The following is a 15,088-nucleotide window of genomic DNA, read 5'->3' as shown; positions in this document are numbered from 1 at the left end:
ATGACACGTATACGAGTACCAAATCTCACCTCGATGAGTAACATCCGAGTTAATCCGAGTCCACTCATTCTGTTCACCGTTTCCGACAGGCCACATGAGGTTAACGTCAGTCACGATACCAGTCTGTTCAGCTACTTCTTCAATCCCGTAATACTCGCAGTGTTTGAAAATCACAGACATTGCATCTGGTAATGGACGGCGAGGATGAAATCTCGATGTAGGGAACGGTTCGATCTCGTCGTCGGTTGGGTAAAGAAAGTTCCGATTAGCTTCGCTGACTGAAGGAACACCTCTCACGGCGACGGAACCGTGTCCCGTGTGAAGAATCGAGCTCAACGGAACAGACTCGTTGAAGTATCTGGAGTAGTTTTGCATAACGTTCGATGCGAAATAGAACCAAATGGTTTGAGAGTCACCGAGTTGGTTCTTGAAACCGAGGAGGTTCTCGATCGAGGTGAAACTGTGAAAGGAGCCTCGGCGGCTGAGGCGTTGACACGTGTGAATCCGGTGCCGGAGAAGACGTAGATCCAGAAGGCACGAGCGTGGTCATAGTTAGTCGCAGATTCCGAGGACGTGGAACAGCATTTGAGCGTCGGGGACGAAAGAGTTGAAGCGTGGGCGATGGACGGTGACGAAGGGTGTACTTGCACCGATCACGAGCAAGGCCGAGACGGCGGTGATGTCTGTTGTGACGGTGGGGTTAGGCCGTTAGGGGTTTTAGGTATTGGGCCTCGGAGTGTCCTATCGCGGCGGGAGGTGATGGGAAGCATTTGTAGACGGCGGAGTGATTGACTAGCCGGTGAACTCACCACGACCAGTATATATATATATGGGCTTGTTAATCACTTCATTAAGCTAATTGGACTTGTATTGGGCTTGTCACGTAGATGGTTCAATAATCTTTATTAGCTAAATTGGATACATTTTACTTTTTAAATATGAAAGATGTATAAGAACACAAATTATAAAGAATAACTCTCTTTATTAATACTAAAGAAAATAACTCAAAACTTTGGTTTCTCTCTTTCTCTCAAACTCAATCTCTCAATCCATAAGTTATGCTATAACCTAGCATCTCCTTATATATAAAACTCCTAAGTATATTTCCTATTCTTAATAGGAAAACTTCCTCTTCTTTAACTTCCTATTATATTTAGATAGTTCCTAAATATAATCTCTAATTTTTATTTCTTGGTTAGCTTGATCTCCAAGCTCACTCCAACATTCTCCCCTTTAAACTTGAAATATTTTGCTAAATCTTAAACTCCTATGAACTCTCTCATTTCCTTGAACTTATTCCTTCCAAGTGCTTTAGTAAGTATATCAGCATTTTGTTCATTCCCTGGTACATCCTCAACTCCCAACTGTCCGTTCTCTATGCATTCTCTTATGAAGTGATATCGCATGTGATTGTGTTTACTTCGACCGTGAAACACCGGATTCTTTGTGAGTGCAATAGCCGACTTATTATCCAATAGAATTGTCACCTTTTCAGTTGGAGCACCTGTAATCTTACCAAGAAAATCTTGAATCCAGATTGCTTGCTTTGCTGCTTCAGTGGCTGCCATAAACTCAGCCTCGCATGAAGACATCACCACAATATCCTTTTTTTGTATGCACCAAGTAATTGGACTTTCTCCAAGATAGAATATGTGTCCCGCCGTGCTTCTACCATCATCTGGATCAACATTGTGACTTGAATTACTATATCCTACAAGACTTGGTATTTTGTCACACCGCGTGAAGGTTATACCCAAGGTAGTAGTGTGTTTCAAGTATTTCAAACACTGTCTCATAGCATCACCATGTGGAGCTCTGGGACTATGCATGTACCTACTTAGAACACTCACACAATAGGACATATCTGGTCTTGTATGAAGCAAGTATCGAAGACAGCCAACATTCTTTCTAAAATTAGTAGCATCAATCTCTCTATCTCCTTTGGCTTTTGATAGTTGGAGACCTTCTTCCATGGGTGAATAAACCGGATTACAGTCCCTTAGTCCTGCTTCCTCCAAGATATTGAGTGCATACCGTCGCTGGTTTAGTGTTATGCCTTTGCTATGCTGATCTACTTCGATTCCAAGATAATATGTAAGCTTCCCGAAATCACTCATCTCAAACTTTGTGGCCATCTCCTCTTTAAACATGTTAATGCGATATGGATCATTTCCGGTGACAAATAAGTCATCGACTGCAATGACAAGAAGACCTCCTTGTTCCTCCTTTCGATACACAGATGGCTCGTTAGATCACTTGATGAACTTCAGTTCTGTAAGAATGTGATTCAACTTGTTATTCCATGCTCTAGGGGCTTGTTGCAGACCATACAAAGCTTTGTTTAATTTATAAACCTTGTTCTCACTTCCTTTCTTCTCAAAACCCTCCGGTTGCGTTACATACACTGTTTCGCTTAGTTCTCCATGGAGAAACGCTCTTTTAACATCCAGATGATGAATTTCCCAGCCATGAGACGCTGCAAGGTTGATAAGTAGTTGTATGGTTTCTATTCTAGCTACTGGAGCAAACACTTCCTCAAAGTCTATACCATATTGTTGTACATACCCTTTTGCAACAAGCCGAGCCTTGTATTTATTTATACTTCCATCTGAGTACCTTTTGAGTTTGAAGACCCACTTAAGTCCAATCGTTTTTGCCCCAACCGACAAGTCTACTAAATTCCAAGTATTCAACTTCTCAATGGAGCTAATCTCATCTTCACACGCCAACATCCATTCCCTTATCTCCTTAGCTTCATAGAAATTCCTTGGCTCATTGTTTAAGCATAGCAGTAATATCTCTCCTTCTTCTTCAGCTAGTAGAACATAATCCTGAAGGTACTTGGGTTTGTTGCTCTGCCTCTGTGATTTCCTCAGTACTGGTGGTGACTGGTGTTCTTCTTCAGTCTCAGGTTCTCTAACTCTTGCGTCTTCTCCATTGTTTATAGGCTCAACACTCCTATCTGAATCTGCACTTTCACCCTCATCGTGACTCTCGTTTCCATCCCCATAACTCTGTTTCTCAAAATTCTCCCTTGCTTCTTCAATACCATGATTACCGAACTCACCAAGAGTGATGCTGAAATTTCCGTCACTACTCTGTTCTCTACTATCCTTCCTCCAATTCCACCCTTTTGTTTCATCAAAAATCACATCACGACTTACGATGATCTTTCGAGATTGAGGATCAAAAAGTCGGTAAGCTTTGGTTCCCGGTTCCGTACCCAGATGAACAAGCATCTTTGATCTTTCATTCTTTAATAATGGCCTGTCAATCTTTGCATCCCAAAAATTCTTAGATGATCAATCTTGGGTTTCTTAGCCCTGAAAGCGTCATACGGAGTTGTATCCTTGAGTGCTCTTGTAGCAATTCTGTTCAAAAGATAGGTAGAATGGCGAACTGCTTCTCCCCACAAGTAGTTAGGTACATGCATATGCTTTAGGATGCTTCTTTTCATCCATCAATGTCCTGTTGCGTCTCTCGACCACACCGTTTTGTTGTGGAGAATATGGAGCAGTGAGATGTCGTAGTATACCACCAGATTCGCAAAATGAATTGAATTCTTGTGACACAAACTCTCCTCCTCTATCTGTTCGGAAGACTTTGACGGTAGCACCTGACTCATGTTCCACTAAGTGCTTGAAGTTTCTAAAATTTCTCAAATGCTTCACTCTTTTCTCTGAGAAGGATTGTCCACATATACCTGGAATGGTCATCGATGAGCACAAAGATATATCTCTTGCGTGCGGCTGTACTCGGTGTTATGGGGCCACACAAGTCACCATGGACAAGCTCAAGGATCCTATTTGCTCGAAAATCTGAATTGTAATAACAAAAATAATCAAAAATTAGTTTTTTTTTTAGTGACAAAACTCAGACGCTAGTCGGACGCTCGATGACCTAGAGTCTAGCCGAAAAATCAGATTATGAACAGATCTTTTTCTGAATGTCTCTTCTATTCATGAGAGATTTGATTCTTGATCGTGTTTCAACACGACTTGTACCTGATGTTTTTGGGATAAGGTTTAACCTTTAACAACATGAGTNTTGGCTCATTGTTTAAAAATAGCAGTAATATCTCTCCTTCTTCTTCAGCTAGTAGAACATAATCCTGAAGGTACTTGGGTTTGTTGCTCTGCCTCTGTGATTTCCTCAGTACTGGTGGTGACTGGTGTTCTTCTTCAGTCTCAGGTTCTCTAACTCTTGCGTCTTCTCCATTGTTTATAGGCTCAACACTCCTATCTGAATCTGCACTTTCACCCTCATCGTGACTCTCGTTTCCATCCCCATAACTCTGTTTCTCAAAATTCTCCCTTGCTTCTTCAATACCATGATTACCGAACTCACCAAGAGTGATGCTGAAATTTCCGTCACTACTCTGTTCTCTACTATCCTTCCTCCAATTCCACCCTTTTGTTTCATCAAAAATCACATCACGACTTACGATGATCTTTCGAGATTGAGGATCAAAAAGTCGGTAAGCTTTGGTTCCCGGTTCCGTACCCAGATGAACAAGCATCTTTGATCTTTCATTCTTTAATAATGGCCTGTCAATCTTTGCATCCCAAAAATTCTTAGATGATCAATCTTGGGTTTCTTAGCCCTGAAAGCGTCATACGGAGTTGTATCCTTGAGTGCTCTTGTAGCAATTCTGTTCAAAAGATAGGTAGAATGGCGAACTGCTTCTCCCCACAAGTAGTTAGGTACATGCATATGCTTTAGGATGCTTCTTTTCATCCATCAATGTCCTGTTGCGTCTCTCGACCACACCGTTTTGTTGTGGAGAATATGGAGCAGTGAGATGTCGTAGTATACCACCAGATTCGCAAAATGAATTGAATTCTTGTGACACAAACTCTCCTCCTCTATCTGTTCGGAAGACTTTGACGGTAGCACCTGACTCATGTTCCACTAAGTGCTTGAAGTTTCTAAAATTTCTCAAATGCTTCACTCTTTTCTCTGAGAAGGATTGTCCACATATACCTGGAATGGTCATCGATGAGCACAAAGATATATCTCTTGCGTGCGNAAATAGCAGTAATATCTCTCCTTCTTCTTCAGCTAGTAGAACATAATCCTGAAGGTACTTGGGTTTGTTGCTCTGCCTCTGTGATTTCCTCAGTACTGGTGGTGACTGGTGTTCTTCTTCAGTCTCAGGTTCTCTAACTCTTGCGTCTTCTCCATTGTTTATAGGCTCAACACTCCTATCTGAATCTGCACTTTCACCCTCATCGTGACTCTCGTTTCCATCCCCATAACTCTGTTTCTCAAAATTCTCCCTTGCTTCTTCAATACCATGATTACCGAACTCACCAAGAGTGATGCTGAAATTTCCGTCACTACTCTGTTCTCTACTATCCTTCCTCCAATTCCACCCTTTTGTTTCATCAAAAATCACATCACGACTTACGATGATCTTTCGAGATTGAGGATCAAAAAGTCGGTAAGCTTTGGTTCCCGGTTCCGTACCCAGATGAACAAGCATCTTTGATCTTTCATTCTTTAATAATGGCCTGTCAATCTTTGCATCCCAAAAATTCTTAGATGATCAATCTTGGGTTTCTTAGCCCTGAAAGCGTCATACGGAGTTGTATCCTTGAGTGCTCTTGTAGCAATTCTGTTCAAAAGATAGGTAGAATGGCGAACTGCTTCTCCCCACAAGTAGTTAGGTACATGCATATGCTTTAGGATGCTTCTTTTCATCCATCAATGTCCTGTTGCGTCTCTCGACCACACCGTTTTGTTGTGGAGAATATGGAGCAGTGAGATGTCGTAGTATACCACCAGATTCGCAAAATGAATTGAATTCTTGTGACACAAACTCTCCTCCTCTATCTGTTCGGAAGACTTTGACGGTAGCACCTGACTCATGTTCCACTAAGTGCTTGAAGTTTCTAAAATTTCTCAAATGCTTCACTCTTTTCTCTGAGAAGGATTGTCCACATATACCTGGAATGGTCATCGATGAGCACAAAGATATATCTCTTGCGTGCGGCTGTACTCGGTGTTATGGGGCCACACAAGTCACCATGGACAAGCTCAAGGATCCTATTTGCTCGAAAATCTGAATTGTAATAACAAAAATAATCAAAAATTAGTTTTTTTTTTAGTGACAAAACTCAGACGCTAGTCGGACGCTCGATGACCTAGAGTCTAGCCGAAAAATCAGATTATGAACAGATCTTTTTCTGAATGTCTCTTCTATTCATGAGAGATTTGATTCTTGATCGTGTTTCAACACGACTTGTACCTGATGTTTTTGGGATAAGGTTTAACCTTTAACAACATGAGTNGAGTGCTCTTGTAGCAATTCTGTTCAAAAGATAGGTAGAATGGCGAACTGCTTCTCCCCACAAGTAGTTAGGTACATGCATATGCTTTAGGATGCTTCTTTTCATCCATCAATGTCCTGTTGCGTCTCTCGACCACACCGTTTTGTTGTGGAGAATATGGAGCAGTGAGATGTCGTAGTATACCACCAGATTCGCAAAATGAATTGAATTCTTGTGACACAAACTCTCCTCCTCTATCTGTTCGGAAGACTTTGACGGTAGCACCTGACTCATGTTCCACTAAGTGCTTGAAGTTTCTAAAATTTCTCAAATGCTTCACTCTTTTCTCTGAGAAGGATTGTCCACATATACCTGGAATGGTCATCGATGAGCACAAAGATATATCTCTTGCGTGCGGCTGTACTCGGTGTTATGGGGCCACACAAGTCACCATGGACAAGCTCAAGGATCCTATTTGCTCGAAAATCTGAATTGTAATAACAAAAATAATCAAAAATTAGTTTTTTTTTTAGTGACAAAACTCAGACGCTAGTCGGACGCTCGATGACCTAGAGTCTAGCCGAAAAATCAGATTATGAACAGATCTTTTTCTGAATGTCTCTTCTATTCATGAGAGATTTGATTCTTGATCGTGTTTCAACACGACTTGTACCTGATGTTTTTGGGATAAGGTTTAACCTTTAACAACATGAGTTGTACCACTAGAATTACCCATATACCCCAGTTGTCATTCCTAGTTTTTCCCCAATAAATTTTAGCGTGAGCTAGTTTTATTTTAGACCATTGTTCTTATTTGTACCTACAATTAGCCATAATGCTTAATGTAATGTTTTCGTGCTTTGCGTAGAGAAATGTATGTTGTGGGGTGATGTGGTCATCAAATATGGATATAACAGACTCTCAAAGATTCATGCCCAAGTTGTCTAGATACAAATAACCAATCTCCATCAATAATGACTGATCAAATCACTCAAAATTAATTATAAATTGATTGATGTAATTAATTTGATTTATTTGGTATTTATGTTAATGATTTGTAAACTTAGCCTATATAAGCTTCATTCTCATCTATTGCAAAAATATATATAGATTTTTGAAAAATAAAAAGAGAATTTCTCACTTTTAATGATTAGGCTTTGTTTTGCTTGTCTTTTATATTGTGTGTGATTCCTTTACAAAACAAGTATAATCTTTGGTGAGGTTATTGGTTCTATGATTTTAATGAATTTGGAAATCCAAACAAAAATCATATTTTATTCAATCATTGATTTTAAAATACTTATCAAAATTATGTGTTCTCGGTTATATGATTTACAAATTCTTATTAAAATCCTATGTTATTCATTTAATGATTTGTTTTTGAATTTCAAATTCAATATTATGTTTTAAATGAATTTGAATGGATTTGTAAGTGTAAAATAGAAGAATTCAAATCCAATCCAAGGATAAAACATGTTATTTCGAAATCCATATGTTTTGATTTACATTATTTACAATTCTATATAGATTTAGAAATCACATCTCCGATAACAACCTCTTTATCTATGTGAACTTTTTGTGCGAAATTTGACAAGCCGATATTACAAGATCAAAGCCCTACAAACAAACCATACAAACAAATCTTTCTTACCTTGAAAGACATCAATATCATCATTATCGCCATTATTATATCAGAAATCAAATAAATCCCCACTATGATCTGCATTAAACAAAAACAAAAAATTACTGATTTTTTAAAAATAAAACCCTAATTCCATCAAACTATGATTAGAGAGTCAAGAAGTATCTTCTTATACTTAATTATTCCTATACCCAAGTTGCCTAAATGATAATTTGAATCTTTGTCGCAAAAAACTTGAATTTTTATTACCATTAGTGTCCACATTCCCATGAATACGTGATGACGAGGATGATTAATGGGCGCAGCCTTTTCCTTGTTGTTCTTCCCATTGCGATCAAAAAGAGAATGATGACAAATTGAAGCTTTTTGAGAACGAGAGAGAGTCAAAATATCGTATTATATAATTTATGAAAGGGGACTGTAGTTCGATTTGGGAAACTACGCTTTTCAATTTTCATATGGAGTCTATTCTTTAACATCTATATTTTTACATATATATGTGTATATATATATATATATACGCTTATAAATTACCAACTGCACTAGCCAGAAACTCCAACCCCTTATCTGTAAAGAGAGAGAGCGGGACCTCCTTCAGTGTAACCCTAAGCTGAATGGACTTCATTGCCGGCTGAGTTTCCTCTGCATATGGAGACCACTTGTAAACAATCATAGGCAAAGCTATAATGTTCCACATGGCTCTGTTAAGAATTCTCCGTCGCATAGTTTCACTTCTCACTCGAAATTTCAAGGTTGTATCATTCACTTGAATGACATCAATCATCGTTGTTTTATCTCCTAATCGCTAAATCTTATTCACAATCATGTGGACTTTCCCAACATGTGGAGCTTTAGAACCAATGAATTTACCTATCAAAAAATCCTCCCATAACGGCTTCGCACCCGCAAAAACCTCACGCGGCACAACCACTTGCCCGTGCCCATCGACTTCCTCCACCACAAACTTCTGTTTTGTAAACACATGATTCTTAGCAACCTTAACCCATGATTTCTTAGTCACCGGAGCCCCTACAGACTCCTTTGCACCGGTAGTAAAATTTTTACCCTGCATCGCAACCTTCTCAAGCACCTTCTCCACCAAAGCACCATCTTCAACCAAGACCTGCTTCTCAAGAACCATCGGAGCTTGGTCACGCCGAGCGTCCGAGCCTGAGTCGGTCCCCCGTGAACCAGAATCAGCCGCCGCCGGCAGCATACGTGAAGAGAAAGTCAAAAACCCCTAGAAACCCTAGATCGCCTTTCCTTTTTTAGAACTAGTCTCAAAAGCTTAATTTTGTTTAATCAAACTGCATTACATGTTGCAAACAAAAACATTATCAATATCGTTACATAAAAAAAAACAGAAATTAGCAAAAATCATTAAGACCACAAAATAATACATTGAAACCCTAATTAGACTGGTCGTTAATCAACTAGTTTGCGACAGAGAGGGCATGAGCAACCTTGCTGATTATGTAGATCTCTCCACTTATTGAAACAATCGTTATGATAACAATGCAAGCAGTGAGGCATCTGGCAGTAATCCTCGGTTCTAGACAGATCCAGATCTTCCAAACAGATGGCACAAGTACTCTCCAAATTTGTTGCCGACGGAGCAGAGTAACAAGGCACAACGTTGTACACCTTCTCTGTCAGTTTGACAGTACCTGTCATGAATAAAGGTTGTTGTGGCGAGTTAGAACTTTTGCTTCTTTGTCGTAGGGCTTGGACTACAATCTCATTAGCTATGCATTCGGACAAGAGACCATCGTGGAGTTGGCTATGGAGAGTTCGATAGAGGTCCTTAGGCTCGAAGGTTCGGAGTTTCAGAATGAATTTTGAGTCTGGACCTGGTGGAGAATTCCGGTAAGATCCGACACTCTTGATGCTATGATGATCATCGTTCTTCTCTATGATAAACTCCTCCAAGTACCCTCTCTTTACAGTGATTTTTACCGTACTTAATAACCCTAACGACGGATCTTGAGACGTAGCGGCTAGATTAACCTCGAGTCTGATTGATTCAGTATCCATTGTCGGAGTGAAATCAGACCCAAAAAAAAAACTCAGAGACAGAGTGAAAGATGGATGATGAGTCATAAAAGATTAGATGAGATTGTGGAGGTGTAGTGTGTGTTGTGTTATATTTATAGAACCAAAACTCTGTTTATATAATTTATTCTGACTCTTAACGCGTTAATGTAATTTCCTTTTTATAATTCTTCCTTAATTATTCAACCTAACAAAAGGAAAACAGAGTAACTTTCTTGACAGTGTAATTAATTTTGCTACAATAATAGATGAAAATAAAAAGAAAAAAATTACAATGTTCTAAATTGGTTCGGTACGCCTAATGGGAATTTAAAGTTTCTTTCGATCAAAGTCAAAACCAAAACCACTCAAAAAACCTCTTAACCGAAATCTCTCTGATCCTTTGCTTCTGTAAGTTGTGATGATGGATTGTGAGCTCTTGCCTCTCTTTGTATAGAAATTTAAAAGTTAAGACCACCTTTTCTAATTGGAAAGAGGAATTGAATTTTCTTTTCTCTTTTATAAATTGTCTTTCTTGTTCCTTACGAAATGAAGAGGGAAATACAGAACATCGTGTGGGCTTCCATCTTCTATTCTTCCGGATTCTTCTAATGGCTCAGAATTGACCCAGATGGTGCCAACCCGGTTCATGATCCAGGTTCTTTGATCCTCCCTAAGAACTGTTGGATATGGGCTTTGCCCCCCAACATTTATAAGGCCCAAACAGGAGATTCTCAGAAGATTTTGGGCCAAAAGTCTTGGATCAAGCCCAACAGGCCGCAGGGGCAAAATCGTCATTTTACCAGGAGACAGAAGAAACCCTAGGTCAAGGTCCCACTATAAATACCTGATGTCACTGTCGCGTCAGAGGATCCACTTTTTGGGCAATTAGAGAGAGAAGAGCAATTATTTTCGTATTAACTGCGCTTAGCTCCTTGATTGTCATTTTCCGTAAAACCCCCACTTCAATTCACGTTAATAAAAGGACTAGCTCCGATTTATTCCCATTAAGATTCGTATTATTAATATTGTCGGTTTCGTACATCAACAAGAACCTATCATATCCGGTAATTAAAAAGAGAACAAAAAAAAATGAAAAGAATTAAGAATCTGGTTTTGAGTTCTATGCAAGGTGCAATTTCCTTCTAGTTCCGTCTACCTGCAAAACATGATTTCTAACCGGGTATGAGAAACACAGATACGTCAAGTTGAGAAGAACATTGATGACTTTGAGAGAAAACTTACTTTAGGTTAATTGTTCTTACAGACTTGCCTTGTCTTGAGTCTACAGATTCTGGCCTCGTGGTTCGTCTGTGTAGTCTCTCCGTAAAGTCTTGTATGTGACTATAAGTACTGCAAAGAGAAACCAGATCACAAAAATATGTCAGAACTACTCATATAAAAAAATGTAAACGTGCGCGTAAATGTGTGTGGGATAATGCTTTACCTAAGCCGATGTCTGTTACAGGCAGCAAAGAAGGCCACAAAACCGTTCAATATACTCCTGACAGCACGAAAAACCTGAACAATGAAGCAGAACAAACACATTTAGTAATGGATCGAAGTAGCAAAAGATTTAGGATGATACCAATTTCGGTCTCTAAGAATGAATATAGTTGACACATTGAACATGTCACATCATAATTTGGATTCTTTTTTTCTGGTTTGTGAGTTACTAATGACTTGCCAAGGAACTAACAGTGTGATCCTCATTTTTGCAGGAGCCCTTTGTAGATATCATAGATCATAAAATCCGTGAAGCACTTAAAGTCCTTCTTGGTATAAATCATAGAAGCACTGAAATGCTTTCTCTTATTGAGAAAAGAGCATACTCTAGCTTCTATGTTTATTTTAAAATTAATATACTTCCTATTAATAAGGTAAGATATATTTTGTTTTCCAATTGTATTTAGACGATTTTAAAATAGGAATATTTTCTCAATGAATGTGTACAAGCACAACCGCATATACCCAATATTATTTCCATTTCAAAATTATTTACAAAATCTTTTAAACTTGCTCTACAATGTTTCTTTGCAATTCTTAAATTAAAGACCCTACAATTATAGGAGAATGATATAACTTAAGAACTATTGTGTAATTAGTTATTGCTAAACCCTAGTGCTAAACACTATATATTGTAAAACATTCACATTGTATAATACAAGCTTTCCTTACATGGTATCAGAGCAGCAAAAATCCTAAGACCTAATTTTTTTTTTCCGCCGCATCTCTTCTCTTTCTCGTTCTTTTTCTCTTCTCTTTAGATCTTTTCCATGGCTGCCTCTCCATCTGATGTTATCAATCCTGCCTCTTCATCACAGCTTCACAACATTAATTTGTCCAATGTTACAAAGCTCACCGCTTCAAACTACTTGATGCAGAACCATCAAGTTCATGCTCTGCTTGCTGGTTATGGCCTTGCAGGGTACCTTGATGGTACCATCGTTGCTCCGGACGTCACTGTACGCCAAGGTGAAACCTCGATTCCTAATCCAAAGTATAATCTTTGGAAAAGGCAAGATCAACTCATTGTTGCTAGCCTTCTCGGTGCGATCTCGATCGAGATCCAACCCATGCTCTCTAAGGCTTCCACATCGGCCGAGATCTGGAGCCTTCTGTCCTCTACGTATGCTAAACCAACATGGGGACACATCAAACAGCTTCGGGAACAGATCAAGCAATGGCGAAAGGGTTCCCGTACAGTTGATGAATATGTTCAGGGTTTGGTTGTTCGTTTTGATCAACTTGCCATGCTTGGAAAACCCTATGAACATGAAGAACAAGTTGAGTACCTTCTGCGAGGTCTTCCGGAGGAGTACAAGCCGTTTATTGATCAGATCGATGGTCGCGACACTGCTCCCTCTATGCCTGCCATTCATGAGAAGCTCATCAATTATGAGCTGAAGCTTCAGACGCAAGCTTCTGCATCCTCCGTTGTTCCGGTTACAGCGAATGCTGTGTTTCATAAATCGTCCAACAACAACAACATCTCCTCTCGCCACCAGAATCGTTCCGCTCCTCGCGGCTCACAACACAACGCCTACCGTGGCTCCCAAGGCAAAGGGTATCAGGGACGTTGCCAGTTGTGTGGTGTTTTTGGTCACAGTGCAAGGCGGTGCTCTCAACTACCTTCCGATGGTTCATATCAACCCTCCGGTGGTAACTATCACCAGCCTTCCTCTCCCACGCCGTGGCAACCTTGTGCAAACATGGCCGCTGTTCCACCTTACAATCCCGCGAATTGGATCATGGACTCGGGTGCGACACATCATTTGACGTCCGACCTTTCCAACTTGTCTCTCCATCAGCCATACAACGGCGGTGACGAGGTTCAGATTGTCGATGGCTCAGGTATCAAAATCACACATACTGGTTCTGCCTCCCTTCCCAAACCATCTCGCTCTCTTACTCTCAATGATATTCTATATATTCCGGATGTTCAAAAGAATTTGATATCAGTCTTTCGCCTATGCAATACTAATCAAGTTTCGGTTCATTTCTATCCTGCACTCTTTCAGGTGAGGGATCTGAGCACGGAGGTCAAGTTACTCCAACGCCGAACTAGAAATGAGTTGTATGAGTGGCTGATGAGTGGTGGATCCATTACGGCATTCTCGGTCTCATACTCTCCACCAACAGATTTGAGCTCTTGGCATCTTCGACTTGGGCATCCCTCTTTTCCGGTTATAAAATCTATAGTCTCTCAATTTTCATTACCATTTTCTTCCTCTCCACAAAAACAGTTGTCTTGTTCAGATTGTTTAATTGATAAGAGTCATAAACTCCCATCTTTTACAAACACAATTGTCTCTTCTAAACCTCTTGAATACATCTACACAGATATATGGTCTTCACCCATTCTTTCTTCTGAAAATTTCAAATACTATTTGGTTCTTATTGACCATTTCACAAGATACACCTGGCTCTATCCACTTAAACTTAAATCTCAAGTCAAAGATGTTTTTGTTGCTTTCAAATCATTGGTGGAGAACCGGTTTCAAACTAAGATATGTACGTTATATTCTGATAATGGCGGAGCGTTTATTGCGCTTCGGCCATTTTTGGTGTCGCAAGGAATCTCCCACCTAACCTCTCCACCGCATACACCTAAGCATAACTGATGGAACACGGGTCCTATCCGTACCGCGGTGAGAACCGGTACATTGGTACCATCGCCTAGCAGCTCGCGGAGGAGCATAAAACTTGGTCCGGAACATCAATGTGGTACCAACGAGGCCCAAGGACCATCAAGGGGAGCAAGGCAAGATCATATAGTACGCGTCCCAAGGACATCTATTCGAAAAGCCAAGCTCCAACCTTACACCAATGGCTCATGGCTAGCATCACCAATGAAGAGCCTTGGGTGCGACCAGCTTTGGGAAGCTTGATTTGTGTGTCTTCACCATCACGCTAGCGTGAAGACACCCCTAAGTCATTAGAAGGAGCTGTACTCTTTTTCCTACTTCGGGTTTGTCCCAATGGGTTTACCGAAGGGGTTTTAACGAGGCAGCGAGCTCTAGTGCATCTCCACTTCGTTCCCGCTTGGCTCATGACTTGGAAACTTTCATTAACAAGATAATGGGCCAAGGAAGTGAAGATCCTATCAGCCACGTCCCACTAATGATGTGGCAATCCTATCTCCTTCCTTCCTTTCCTTTATTTTCTTTGAACTCTCTTATGACCGTTGGATGGTCTTTGTTTGCTTTTTACTTTTGCTTTTACTTTATGGCCAAGTGTATGGTTCACATCATGGCCGCGCGTCTAGGGTTTTAGTGTCCCCCTTATGTAAGCTTGCCTATATAAAGGCCTAAACCGTCATTGTAAAAACTAAGACTGGAATATAGAAATTATTGGCCCAAAGATTGGATCTTTGTTCATTCCTCTCTCCCGCTCAAGTCCGGGACTTGGCTCTAGAGAAACCCTAGAAGGTTCAAGAACCGGGTTCATGACCTTCTAGTCCGACCGTATCACGGGCCAAACCATCTCCCGTGTGTCGTCGATTCAATCCACCGTCCATTCATCCCCATCTATCCGAGAGACAAACGAGTCGAGCATCTCCTCGCGAATCTCTCTCCGTCCGTTCTTGTCGTTCCTTGGTCCCGTTTCCTTCCGTACATCGCTCCATCCGCGGCGTCCATCC

General features: G+C 40.3%; 1 long non-coding RNA gene across 3 annotated transcripts in view; it reads right to left on the bottom strand.

The window, feature by feature from the left end:
• The window catches only part of LOC109129411, a 9,484-nt gene continuing 5,318 nt past the window's right edge, over positions 10,923-15,088 (bottom strand). Inside the window, exons 4-6 of one of the 3 annotated variants that reach the window (XR_002035736.1) lie at positions 11,393-11,466; positions 11,191-11,298; positions 10,923-11,120 (exon numbers count right to left, since the gene is read on the bottom strand). This is a non-coding gene — a long non-coding RNA (uncharacterized LOC109129411). The remainder of the gene's footprint in view (positions 11,121-11,190; positions 11,299-11,392; positions 11,467-15,088) is intronic. The other 2 variants (XR_002035735.1, XR_002035737.1) reach the window with 2 other exon arrangements.

This window comes from Camelina sativa, chromosome 16 (assembly GCF_000633955.1).
Source record: "Camelina sativa cultivar DH55 chromosome 16, Cs, whole genome shotgun sequence".
Classification (NCBI taxonomy): domain Eukaryota; kingdom Viridiplantae; phylum Streptophyta; class Magnoliopsida; order Brassicales; family Brassicaceae; genus Camelina; species Camelina sativa.
Note: the sequence above shows the minus strand (reverse complement) of the source record. Positions and strands in the feature narration are given on the sequence as shown.